Below are 12,593 nucleotides of genomic sequence, written 5' to 3' on the forward strand. Positions count from 1 at the left end.
AAGGATGTGCCTAGCATGGCTTTCTTGCTAACGGTGTGATCCATATTTTACCAAATTGGTGGAAAGACACCAAGTTGATTTTAGTTGGCTTTTCATCAGTGGATTCCTTACAGATTATTCCACACTCAATACTTTGACGGCAATGGGAGATGCTATCAGGTGGCAGGTGCATCATTTAGTCAGCACTCGGGTGTCAGATTGACTACATGGAGAGCAGGCACAGCTCTTCTCAGCAATGGGAGCACACAGCTTGGTCTCAACCAGCCTTGGGGTGAGTGTCTTGTTCATACTGCATTCACTCATAGGATTAACGTGGGAATTAGCACAGTCAGCTCCCATATCAGCAGCATTATGTTATCCAATTTGCATAGTCTCCCCATGCTCACAACCCGATACCAATCCTGACAGTAGGAGCCTATGCCTTTGGAGCAGAAGGTACAGCGCTCTATCTCCAGTGACAACCATGACGTCTATATGGCAAGGGCAAGCAGAATACTTGACAACCATGAAGTTTGTATAGCCTGTGAATTGTTACAGTGGGCATATTTTGAGAGATCAGCAGCCTGTGAGAACTCTGCATATTTTCCTACTAGACCTGATCAAAAGAGCAACCACCTTAATTTTGTTGAAGAGAACCCTATAGAAATTTCAGATACTGATCAAGCAATAAATAACCATCTCACTGATGACCATAGCAAGGACTCTGCCACGCTTACACTGGACTCCTCTGAAAAAGGCATGGGTTCCCCTTCAACCTATTAATCTATGCAACGTCCTCAAATAGTGAAAGGGAAACCATAAAACCGAATGTGATGCACATAGTCCCAAGAAATGAATCCTTTGTGAGTCCTTTGGCAAAATTCTTCCAGCTTCAGAAATACTCTATTTTTCAAAAGTCTGAAGCAATTTAACATTGGTTCCATTTCGTTCTTCCCTGACTGATGTCAGATTTCTTAAGACAAGAGCTTTCCATGACACATACTAATTAGAGATAGTGTCAATAAATAGGCCTCTTGTTAAGACCATCCAACAATGTTCATAAAAACCTGTTCTCAGCTGCCTACAATGTATAACTACAAAAATCCATTTTGAAATATCAAGTGTTGCTTATACATTTTCTAACATTGTGCCATGCAGAGTTTCAATCAGTCATCAGTCAATACATGAATGAATCTGTTACTAGTGGTAACAGGTGAGCATGGATGGCAAAACCCCTGTGTTTTCAGCTCAGAAGAATAGCTACTAAAACAGGGAGATTTTGTATCTTGTTTGCATGACCGACTTACAAAAGCAAGAGTTAGAATATAAACAGGAATTACTTGAAAAGAAGAAACTGAAGATATGGAAAATTGATTCCAAAGAAGCACTTTTACCATCAAGTATAATAATTGTTGAGACCCGTCTATGGCAGCAGACAGCATTTCAGACAATGTTTTGGCCATGTATTTCAGACCAATTGATCTCACTTGCTTGAGCACTGCTGTAGAATACTTTGCTGCACTGAAGCATCTAGCAGTAAAGAAATAAATATAGCCATTCATTGTTTTGGGTAACACAAGCACCAGTCAAAAACTTTCCAAAAATTTTATCACTTTAGAAGAAATAATTGTAGTTTTAATGCAACATTATCCACTATGTGCCATAATAATACATATAATTTTTAAATTGTGATGTATGCTAAAACACTAGAGTAAGATACTCTAAAGCATTCCTCAGAGGCAAGCAGACATCTGTGGAAACCACAGAAGTTGATGAGTTCTTGTCATTTCTGGAAATCAGGCCACCAGGTCACCCAGCTATGGCCTACAGAGATTTACCTACTAGTTATTGATTTTTTAAAAATTTTGGTATAAATATTTTAAACTTGTATGCCATGAGCTATTAAAGCAAGTTCTCCATGTTACAGTAAATTATGTTGTCCATTCCTCTATGTGGTTGGCAGACTTTAAATCTCTCCCATTGAGTTTATGTCATGTGAAGCAACTGCAAAAGAAGATCTTGTTTTCAATTTTTCAGGGTCAGGACGTCTTTCAGTAACACGAATGTCATTCATGACACAGTGAATGAGAGTCATACCCAGGCAACCAAAAGAAAGGATGTTAACTCTGAAAATAAAAATAAAACATCAAAGATAATAGCAGGAAACTCTGTTTAAGCCCAAAGAAGTCAGGCAGGTAAAAGCAGACACTTATATAAAAAGATACTACAAGGCACAAAATGCAACATCTTCTCTGCATGATCGGTTTAACAATGCTGCTATTTACAATACAATAATTAATAGCAGGACTAAAAACTCTCACAGTTGACACTGTAAAAACATTGACCACAAATATAGAATGCACTCTATGTCCTCCAAAAAAACGAAGCTACCTCACTGAAAAAGACTCTCTGTAGTAACTTTAAGAGTATTAAGAAAGAAATAAAACACTCTTACTAGGGGCAAGATAAAACATTTTTCAAGTTTTAAAACTTTAGCTTGGAGTTCTTTTCCCCTCAAACCAGTTCTGATTATGTGATGGGCCTGTAGTTCGTTTTCACCTAGGCTGATTCATATATGAGCAAACTAAATCTTTCCTGCTCTGAAGTAACAGCCCTGAAATGTTTTTATACAGGCATAGTTCACCACAGCCAGAGATGAAGTTATAACATGATTTTATTCGAGGACATGCTTTTGTGTGTCTTTGCCATCTCTTTCTCTTTTACCATTATAATTTCCTGAGTTATAACTGCCAGTTATCATGATCAAAAGGTTGGAGAGGTTCAAGTTATGGTCACTCCGCCTTCCCATCTGGGTTAGCTACATATATGCAAAGGGACATTAAAAAAGTGAGGGAAGTAGAGAGAAAAGGAGGATGGAAGGCTTCACCACACCAAATGAAAAGCAAACAATATGCATATCAGCATCCTAAGGAGACGTACCACTTCGCTGGGAAAAACCAAGACAAAAGAATTATTTGACACAACAGTTCAAAGCATATTGCACCTGTCAAAACGTCTGTCATCTTCTATAGAAATGCACCATTCTAAAAGAAAAAAGGGAAACTCTAGCAAAGTCACTCAGAAACAACAGACCACTTTGTCTCCTTCCTTCCAGCCAACTCCTCCATCTGAAAGCCATTTAACTCAATGCTAAAGATTGCCTGGAAGGATCAGACAATAGGAAGGTCTCTTTCATTGTCAAGGACAGTTACACTTTGAAGATGATGCTCAAAAGGGGTTAAAATGGGTCAACAAGCAATTGTTGGGTCTATCCAAGGAAATGTGAACAGAACATTGTTAAAGTCACACACAAAAAGTCTAAAAGAGCACATCTTTAAACTGGGGAAGTATGGGGGGAGCAACACAAAATACTGATGTAATCTCATGGTGAAATTGAGATAAAAAACCTAGCAGTACAAGAGGACAAATGGTGAATTTCAGTCTAGATATGGCAGTTCTCAGCAAAATGAATCCAAAGCACAGAAAATACAAGAGAGATACAGGATAAACAAAGGGAAATACAACAGCAACCCTGAGAGAAATAGAAGTCATTTTTCTATGACTTTTTCATTTGTCTGCTTCCAACTTTCATGACATTCCCTAGGAGTCACTGTGTGTTGCACAGCTAGACGGAACAGTTCATCTTAGGTACTGAAAAGGATTTACTGATCTGTCACTACCAACTGTATTAAAGGAAAAAAAAAAAGGAAATTGCAAAAATATTTTTGACTACATGCAAATGATCTAAGTCAATCCTTATACAGCCTACCGAAACCTCTTTGTGCATGTTCTTTTCATGCTTACATGACAGATAGAAGTTACCACTTTAAAAAAGTTTGTAGACTTAATTTACAAAAAATTAATTCCTAAAGTAAATATTCTATGAAATAAAATATTTATCTAAAGCCTTTTATTTACCTAAAACCAACTCTTACTTTTATTATTAGAAGTCTAATTTTTCTATTAATTGAATTTTGGTTTGGTTTTGCTTCTTAAATGCAGCTTTGCATAGGAATATAGGCACCAAGCCTGAAAAAAACCCAGTTCAGCAGAACTAGTCATGAAGTTCATTCATTTGTATCTGCATTTGCAGCAAAGGGACGTTCCATTATGAGCGACTTCAGAGAGGAAAAATGCCTGAAATTTCCACTCTGCTGAAATTAGTAACAAAACTCCCAGTAACATCACTGGGGACAAGAAGTCAGCTCTGTTTTCACACACTTGTACTTCTGAACTAGTTCCATGATGGTCTTGCATATATTATTAGACAACTTCTCCCTTTTGGCTCTTTCAAATCTTCAGGCAAGACAACGAGAGCAGAAAATCATATTTGAAACTGTGTAACTGAACTGAATGGGTCCCCAAATTTTGGAAAATCCCTGCATCCAGAGCTCAATTTTCTTACATCTTCCTGTATCTGTTAAGATGCAGAACTGGCCTCTCATGCCATGTATCTTTTTATCTCCCCAAAATCAATGGGCCAACATTCAGCATGGTCCACAGTCTTCTCTTTAAATCCCCAATGGTGTTGGACACTAAATGTATGAAGACCATGAAAAATGAAATCATTTGAGATTTGAGGAAGTTCAAATTCACATCTAACTTCAAAATCAAGATTTATATTGGAATCCCTTTCCTACAAGAATAAGAAATAATGAATGTTACAAACGCTATTTAACATTACCTTCTCTCTCCTTAAAAAAGCAACTTAAATCACTGAAAACTTCTATAGACTTTCTTTTTTGCCCCTTGTTTTTTCTTTAAATCAAAGAGAGCTATTCCTAAAGTATTAATTGAAGCTCAATATCTTCAAGAGTTTGCAAAGTAATTTTTCAGGCATAAAATATTTTCCAACCATCTTTTTGACAAATAATTTAATCTCAGATAGCACTGGAAATTTGTCTTGTAGCAAGCCCTGGTCGGTTTTTATAGATATGACAAAATTCTTATTTCATCTGCTCAGTTTCTTTACTTCACACTCATACACTGGATTCCAACAAAAAAATTAAATACTCAAAAATGTTGATGCCTCAGTGTTCATCTGACACCAAATATTGCTATGAACGTAAGTTGAGTTGAAAGCCTCATAGATTAATCCTTGGTACTTCATGTTCTTTGTCTCCAAATTCAGAAATAGTTTTTTCATAAGCTTTTTATGTTCCGATGAGAGTCATCACCCAGTACTAAAAAGTTATGGGAGCCACCATTGTATTATCAGTACCTCTTTCAGAATTAACTATTTTCAACAACATTTATGATTTTTAAGCTTTCTGCAAAACCAGTGCATTGGTAGAGGTCAGAGTACAAAACTTCCCCCACCAGTGGTGTGAGGCAATTCAGACTATGTCACTATTCTGGTTTAACTCCTTCATCCCCTCTCATATTCTACCTCCATCCCCCATAACACCACATTCTCCACACTCTGCATCTCCTTCAGATGACTTCTTCCTCTGAACGGCTCATGAGTCTCAGTAGATGGGGTTCCGGAGAATAACGGAACCATCGTACCCTTGTTGGGTTCTGATGTTGAGGATGAGAGCAGGCTGCCACAAGCAGAGGAAAAAGAGGAGGAAACCTATTTTCAGCCTTGGAGATCCTGAAATGGGGATGCTACACACACAGTCATCTTCTCAAGATATGCGAAACCTCTGCATGCTCGAGGCCAGTGGCATCTCAGGAGAAGTGAGATGCCGAACTCTTAGACACAGCTACAGTGCACATGTGCAAATTCTTGTTTTCAGGATGTAAGAATGAATCTAAAATCACATTCCATCTAAGATGCCACGTCTTCCTCCACATTACATTCTAGCTAGAAAACAAAAACAGTTTTCCTTTGTTCTATTTACTATCATGGTCAGGAACATTTCACTGTGAGAAAAACAATATCCTGCCTACATCTATTTCAATTGACTGAAATTGACAAATAATATCTGCTGAAATTTTCCAAAAGATTTTATCCTAGCATTCGCAGCTGGCAGAAAAAACAAACAAACAAACAAACAAACAAACAAAAAGCTTTAATACACTTCAGCAAAGTGACATGCATGAAAAAAGGGGTCATGATGATAAACGTGTATAGACATCACTAACAGCACCACAAATTGAATAAACTGAAAATGTAGTATCAAGTAAAAAGACTTTTCATGACCAATGTGGGGTTGATTTTGTTGGTTTTTTTCCTAACTAAAGTATAGTTAGGATTTAAATTTCCCCGTGACTGATAGCACTCTGCAGATAACACAAAAATGGTGGGTCTAATTTGCTGCTGGTGTGTCTCTGTGAAAGACAGAGTTGCACAAGCAGCAAATTTTTCTTTTTTTTTTCTTTTTTTAACTTGTCCACAGTCATGTGCTTTTCATATATGTCTGTACAGCATTAAAGCAGACAAATTCTCCAGTATCCTCCATTCCCCTGTATGCATGTATGGACATGTGCCCAAGAACAATCTTTAATCACAGCTCATTACTCTTCTTTTTAGAAAGAACCAGTCCTCAAATCAGGGGAAGGAAACACATTTGACCTAGGAAAGCTAGTGCTCATATGCATTTCAGATACACTTCTGAGGATAAGAAGTAGGAAAAAGGATTAAAATACCACCTTCAGATAGCAGTTTCCAGTGCTTTCGTATCAGGGGTTTTCCTCTCTAAAAAAGCCTTTTTCCTCTGATCTCAGGAGCGTATACCTGCCTGACACAATGCAATTCACTTCTGTCATTAGTAGAACAAATATAGCTTTGTCCTCTTTCATGTGTCATCCCTCAATTGATTAGCTACATTCGTATCTCAGGATTTTTTAGGAAAAGGTGAAGTTCTAACAGCAAAAAATTTGGCCTTGATTTTCAGGTTTCCATCAAACACAGTACTGGAGGTGACTAGGAAAACATCCATTTTTTAAAAAAAATATTTAAACTACAGTGCAATTACCGCAGCTCTTGAAACCTTTCATGGGTAAGCTTTGTCCTTTATAAGAAGAGTTGCCCTTTATGAGAAGTAGGGGCCTGAGCAAACTGGATTTGGAGGGTCACACATTCTCTCTCATCTTGGCCCCTACTGTAAAAGGTGTGGTTGAGGGTACTTTGAGTTATTTACTTAAACGTGAAACAGAGGACTGGATAACACCATTTCAAAGTGCAGAATGAAACTCCTACTCTGATTTAAGGCTCAAGAAGCCCATAAACATGTGACATTTGATCTGATCATCCTCACAGCTAAACTGAAGAAGTGTGGACTGGACGATCAGGTAGTGAGGTGGACCGCAAACTGGCTGAAGGAAAGAAGCCAGAGAGTCGTGGTCAATGGGGCGGGGTCTGGTTGGAGGCCTGTATCTAGTGGAGTGCCTCAAGGGTCAGTTCTGGGACCAGTATTATTCAATATATTCATCAACGACTTGGATGAGGGAATTGAGTGTACTATCAGCAAGTTTGCTGATGACACCAAATTGGGAGGAGTGGCTGACATGCCAGAGGGCTGTGCTGCCATCCAGCGAGATCTGGACAGGCTGGAGAGTTGGGCGGGGAAAAATTTAATGAAATATAACAAGGGAAACTGTAGAGTCTTGCATCTGGGCAGGAATGACCCCAGGTTCCAGTATAGGTTGGGGAATGACCTATTAGAGAGCAGTGTAGGGGAAAGGGACCTGGGGGTCCTGGTGGACAGCAGGATGACCATGAGCCAGCACTGTGCCCTTGTGGCCAAGAAGGCCAAGGGCATCCTGGGGTGTATTAGAAGGGGGGTGGTTAGTAGGTCCAGAGAGGTTCTCCTTCCCCTCTACTCTGCCCTGGTGAGACCTCATCTGGAATATTGTGTCCAGTTCTGGGCCCCTCAGTTCAAGAAGGACAGGGAACTGCTGGAGAGAGTCCAGCGCAGGGCCACAAAGATGATTAAGGGAGTGGAGCATCTCCCTTATGAGGAAAGGCTGAGGGAGCTGGGTCTGTTTAGCTTGGAGAAGAGGAGACTGAGGGGTGACCTCATGAATGTTTATAAATATATAAAGGGTGGGCATCACGAGGATGGAGCCAGGCTCTTCTCAGTGACAACCAACAGTAAGACAAGGGGTAATGGGTTCAAGCGAGAACACAAGAGGTTCCACTTAAATTTGAGAAGAAACTTCTTCTCAGTCAGGGTGACGGAACACTGGAACAGGCTGCCCAGGGAGGTTGTGGAGTCTCCTTCTCTGGAGACATTCAAAACCCGCCTGGACGCCTTCCTGTGTAACCTCATCTGGGTGTTCCTGCTCTGGCAAGGGGATTGGACTAGATGATCTTTTGAGGTCCCTTCCAGTCCCTAACATTCTGTGATTCTGTGATTCTGTGAAGCTGGGATTCCTTCTTGGCAGACAGGACGAGGCTCTAGTTGGAAAGGCTGTTACTAAAATGTATCCTTTTGGAGAATCTCAGTTTTTCATTCAATCGTCCATCAAACGCCTCAATTCACTAGGGAATTTCCCCCACCATCCTCGCAATAAATTTGTTTCTGTCCCCTAATGAGAACAAGGAATCACATAGAGTCTCATCCTTGTCTTTCCAAATAATTCCCCTCACAAGCAAGGTCCAAAAGGCAGGAAGACCAGGCGCACACCACAAAGGTAGCAGGGCTATGAAAAGCACACAGATAAGTGCTGATCCGTAACACCAGCCAGACTCCTGGCTGCGTTCCATGTGGCTCCCAAGCCGTTGTCAGAGGGGACATCTAACCACCTGCCCGGCTGGCGCGGGACCAGCACCCTACATCGCAAGAGCCCCAACAGCATCAGCTGGGTCTCCTCAGGGCTCTGCCGGCAGGCAATGCTAATGGCCATTGCAAGCAAGGCAAAGGATCTTGAAACCAGAACAACTGAAGAGCACTGGAACAGGCTGCCCAGGGAGGTTGTGGAGTCTCCTTCTCTGGAGACATTCAAAACCCGCCTGGACGCCTTCCTGTGTAACCTCATCCAGGTGCTTCTGCTCTGGCAGGGGGATTGGACTAGATGATCTTTCGAGGTCCCTTCCAATCCCTGACATTCTGTGATTCTGTGATTCTGTGAAGAGGTCCCTGGTAAGACAGCGCAAGCAGGGAAGAGAGCAGCCCTGAACAACAGGTGACAGTCATGGTGCTTAATGCAATGTTCAAAGGTATCCATTCTACAGGGATGAAGGGAGAAGCAAGGCAAGGTGAGACAAGAAGAGATGAATTCTTGATTTCTTCTGAGAAGTTCCACAGTCTCCAGCAAAAGAGAAAAAATAAATTGCAGGTATAAATATAGCAAAAGAAACAGCAAATATCAACCACCAAGAACTCCCATCTCTAGAAATCTTTAGATTTTCTCTCACAGTCAATTTAATATTAAAGTTTTCATCTTCCTCTCATCAGCAGCAATTGTAATTTTTTTTTATTTAATTTTTTTTTCTCTAGGTTTTATGCACTAATGAAACGCAGTCTGAAAGAAAAAATGTCTCACCAGAACCGATGAAGATTCCCCAGAGGAATTATATTTCATATAAAGGAAAACTACTGTGAAATGTATAACCTTAAGCCTTGGAAATATAATATTATGTTTGCATCAGAAAGGCAGCGAGTCTCAGTTCAAATCAAATTTGTACAGTTTCAAAGTGTGCACACACAGATTCATATCACTAGTCAAAGCTGGATTTTTGGCAAATGATGTTCAGGGCATCCACAGCCCTGTCACCAGCTCAGCAATGCTCATGGCTACAGCTTAGCACACCTGATGCTGCTTCACTCATCATGCTGGAAGTTAATCAGGTTGCTCAGATCTGTTGCTCTTTTCCACTCGTTACCAAAGCCTGACAGCAGCAAACAGATTTTTTCCCTGCCCTCTACCTATCTTCTCACTTTTACAGTCCACCAGGCAGCCCTCAGATTTTTAATTACTGAACTAAAACTGACTTGTAGGTCCAATCTAGGCTCTGCCCATTGCAGAAGGACCGTTCTGTGTCTACTATACTATCTGTGTTACACGGTACATGTTCTTTGAACACGAACAGCAAGGTTAGGCATGTTTTTTGTAGTATAGAGAAGTAAAAGGCCACATATCTCTCAAATCAAAAGAAACATGTTTCAGGGATAAATTAAATATTTTGCATTTCTTCAAGTAATATAACAATTTCATCAATCATTTGTGAAAGAAAAAAAAAATCCTATGTATTCTAATTATATAGGATGTCCAAGGGATGACTTTATCTCTTTGGGCCATCTAAATCAAACTATATAGTATAACTTGTATGGAAAACGGCCCTGTTTATTAAAGTACTAGAGATTCATTAGACAATCTGCACCACAGGGGTCTTTCAATCCTTCCTGGGATTCTTAGTTTCTCAGAAGACCATACATATTATATTAGAGACAGTCTCAGTATAGACCATATCAACCTTCCTTTTTTTTTTTTTCTCCAGATGTTCTAAAAAAACCCATAGGAGACCTTGCAAAAATTCTCATACTGTGGAAAGAAAAAAAAAAAAGACTGAAAATTTATAAGAAAAAACCCCGAAACTTTCAAACCCTGATCTTCTTGGCTACCTCATACGGTAAATAAATGTGAACTCAGAAAACTATAGCTGTTAATCAGTGTAACTGAGCAAGTAAGCAGCAGAAGCTTAAAATACCTCGGGGATTAATGACTGTGTATATAGACACACTCGTGTTAGAGTCGAGCATGCCATCTTGGGTACCAATGAAGCACCTGCCTCAGCCTGGGCTACCTGCCCAGAACACTTATGGGGGCCCAGTTTACATCAGTGACGGTGCATTTCTGAAGCATTAAAGCAAGCTTATACCCACTATCCTTTTCACCCCTAGGTGAATTCTGGTTGAATGTCTTCGTCTCCTTGAGAGCAGAGACTTCAGCAGGTTGCAGTGGCAGAGATGCTGGGTCAGGCCAGTTTGACAGCAGGAGGCTGGGGATCACCCCTTTCCCCTTGCCAAGGCACTGGCAAGAGAAATGGCCAGGAAGTGTGTCAGCCTTGCATGGCTAGAGGCAGTCTGTTTGAGGAAAACAGGGCAATGCCATTAGATGGTTATTACCATTATTATTCATTTTTTCCGTAACTGGGGCGCCTTCTCGCACGAGCTGGGATGAGAGCCCCATCACCTTGGTACTATTCAAACGACAGGAATTAGCCTACCCCAGACCACTACCGACTGGGATGCAGGAGAAGGAGGAAGACCTCCCAAAGCCTTTCCAAACACCACCAGGCAGATCCATGCCAGCCTGCTCCTTGGGGGATGCTGTCAGGAATTCCCATGCCCAGCCAGTAATTTACCCACTGCAACACAGCTTCTGCCTGGCACCCACTTTTCGTGACAGGGAAGCCACCACATACCACAGCTTGGCAGCCTCTGCCATCAGTCTCCGAAGCCTCCGAAACAGCTGCTTCTCCAGGGCCATCCTACAGGTTCCTCAGAGGGAAAGTCCTTAAGAAAAAAAAAGATAACGTCGAGATGAGCAGCAAACTTCACCCTCAGGAGTGTCTCCAGCATTTTAAAAACAGTGGCTTTGTACTACGGTACAGTGGTCAATAACTGGTGTATTTTAAGAATTTAACTGCTGTTCCACTGGTTTTGTGTTATTATTTGGATAAGTCTGACTGTAGACATATACAAAAGTATTGAGAATGGTGCTGTTCACAGCCTCTTTTCTTTGATTCTAATATTTTTTTTTCCACTTATTTATCAAAAAACTATTTTCCCATTTCATTAAAGTAGACCAATGGCAGCATTTGTATTGTGGTTTGGGGGATTTGGTCAGTCATGCCTTGCAGCACTGTTTCAACGAAAACTTGAAGGTATTAGAATCACTGTTTTAGTGAAACACAAAACAATTCTAAGCCAGCCCTAACCTCACTCTAAAAGTCATTTGAATCACCTAAGTTTACAAGAAAAATAGAATATCTCTTACAAAGAGAGACGACTGCTATTTAAAATTACATTGAGTTTTCTTATGTTGAAACAGAAAACCACAACTATACTCAAGAACTTTTATTGTACCTATCCTATCCAATAGATCTGTTTTATCCAGCATTCCTCTTCATAATTTCAATAGCAAAACTAAATTCTTAATACTTTTTTTTAAACTTCCACACAGCTTTCAGGATGTGGTTTTCTTTTTTTTCTTTTCTGGCAGACACTTTGATAATACTGTTATTTAACTTCTGACAGCAAATCATTATTGCTGGCTAAAATCTTCTCCACAGACATCTTTTATTTTGGTTTGAGATAACAAGTTAAATTTGGAAGACAGGAATTTAAAACAATCTACAAAAATTCTATTACGAAAATTTCTGCTAAAATTGATTACTTCCTGCATAGGTAACGTGCATCTCTGTTTTCAGAGGGGCTTCTTCAGGTGTTTTTTCCACACCCAAATTCATCCCTTTTTCCCACTTCAACAGATGAAGTGAAGATATTCCAGGATTTATCAGCACTTAAAAAACGCACTGATAGGACTCATATTTGACCCACTCCAAAGGGATGTCAGGTGCTGTCCTGCAACCAGTGTTCTCTCAGTCGGGGCCAGCAGAACCCTCTGCTCCTGGGGAAGGCAAAACAGCTGGTGGTCCCCACTCCTGCCTCTCATTGCCACACCATTGTCATAGCTCAGGGTCCAAGAATGCTACACCC

The 12,593-nt window shown here is 40.3% G+C and overlaps 1 long non-coding RNA gene across 2 annotated transcripts in view; it reads right to left on the reverse strand.

Annotated features, from left to right (window-relative positions):
* The window catches only part of LOC136003273 (uncharacterized), a 34,868-nt gene extending 23,491 nt beyond the window's left edge, over positions 1 to 11,377 (reverse strand). For both annotated transcript variants that reach the window (XR_010608051.1, XR_010608050.1), the window contains exon 1: positions 11,297 to 11,377. This is a non-coding gene — a long non-coding RNA (uncharacterized LOC136003273). The remainder of the gene's footprint in view (positions 1 to 11,296) is intronic.
* Between the last annotated feature and the right edge of the window lie 1,216 nt (positions 11,378 to 12,593).

The sequence above is a fragment of the Caloenas nicobarica genome, chromosome 1 (assembly GCF_036013445.1).
Source record: "Caloenas nicobarica isolate bCalNic1 chromosome 1, bCalNic1.hap1, whole genome shotgun sequence".
NCBI lineage: Eukaryota > Metazoa > Chordata > Aves > Columbiformes > Columbidae > Caloenas > Caloenas nicobarica.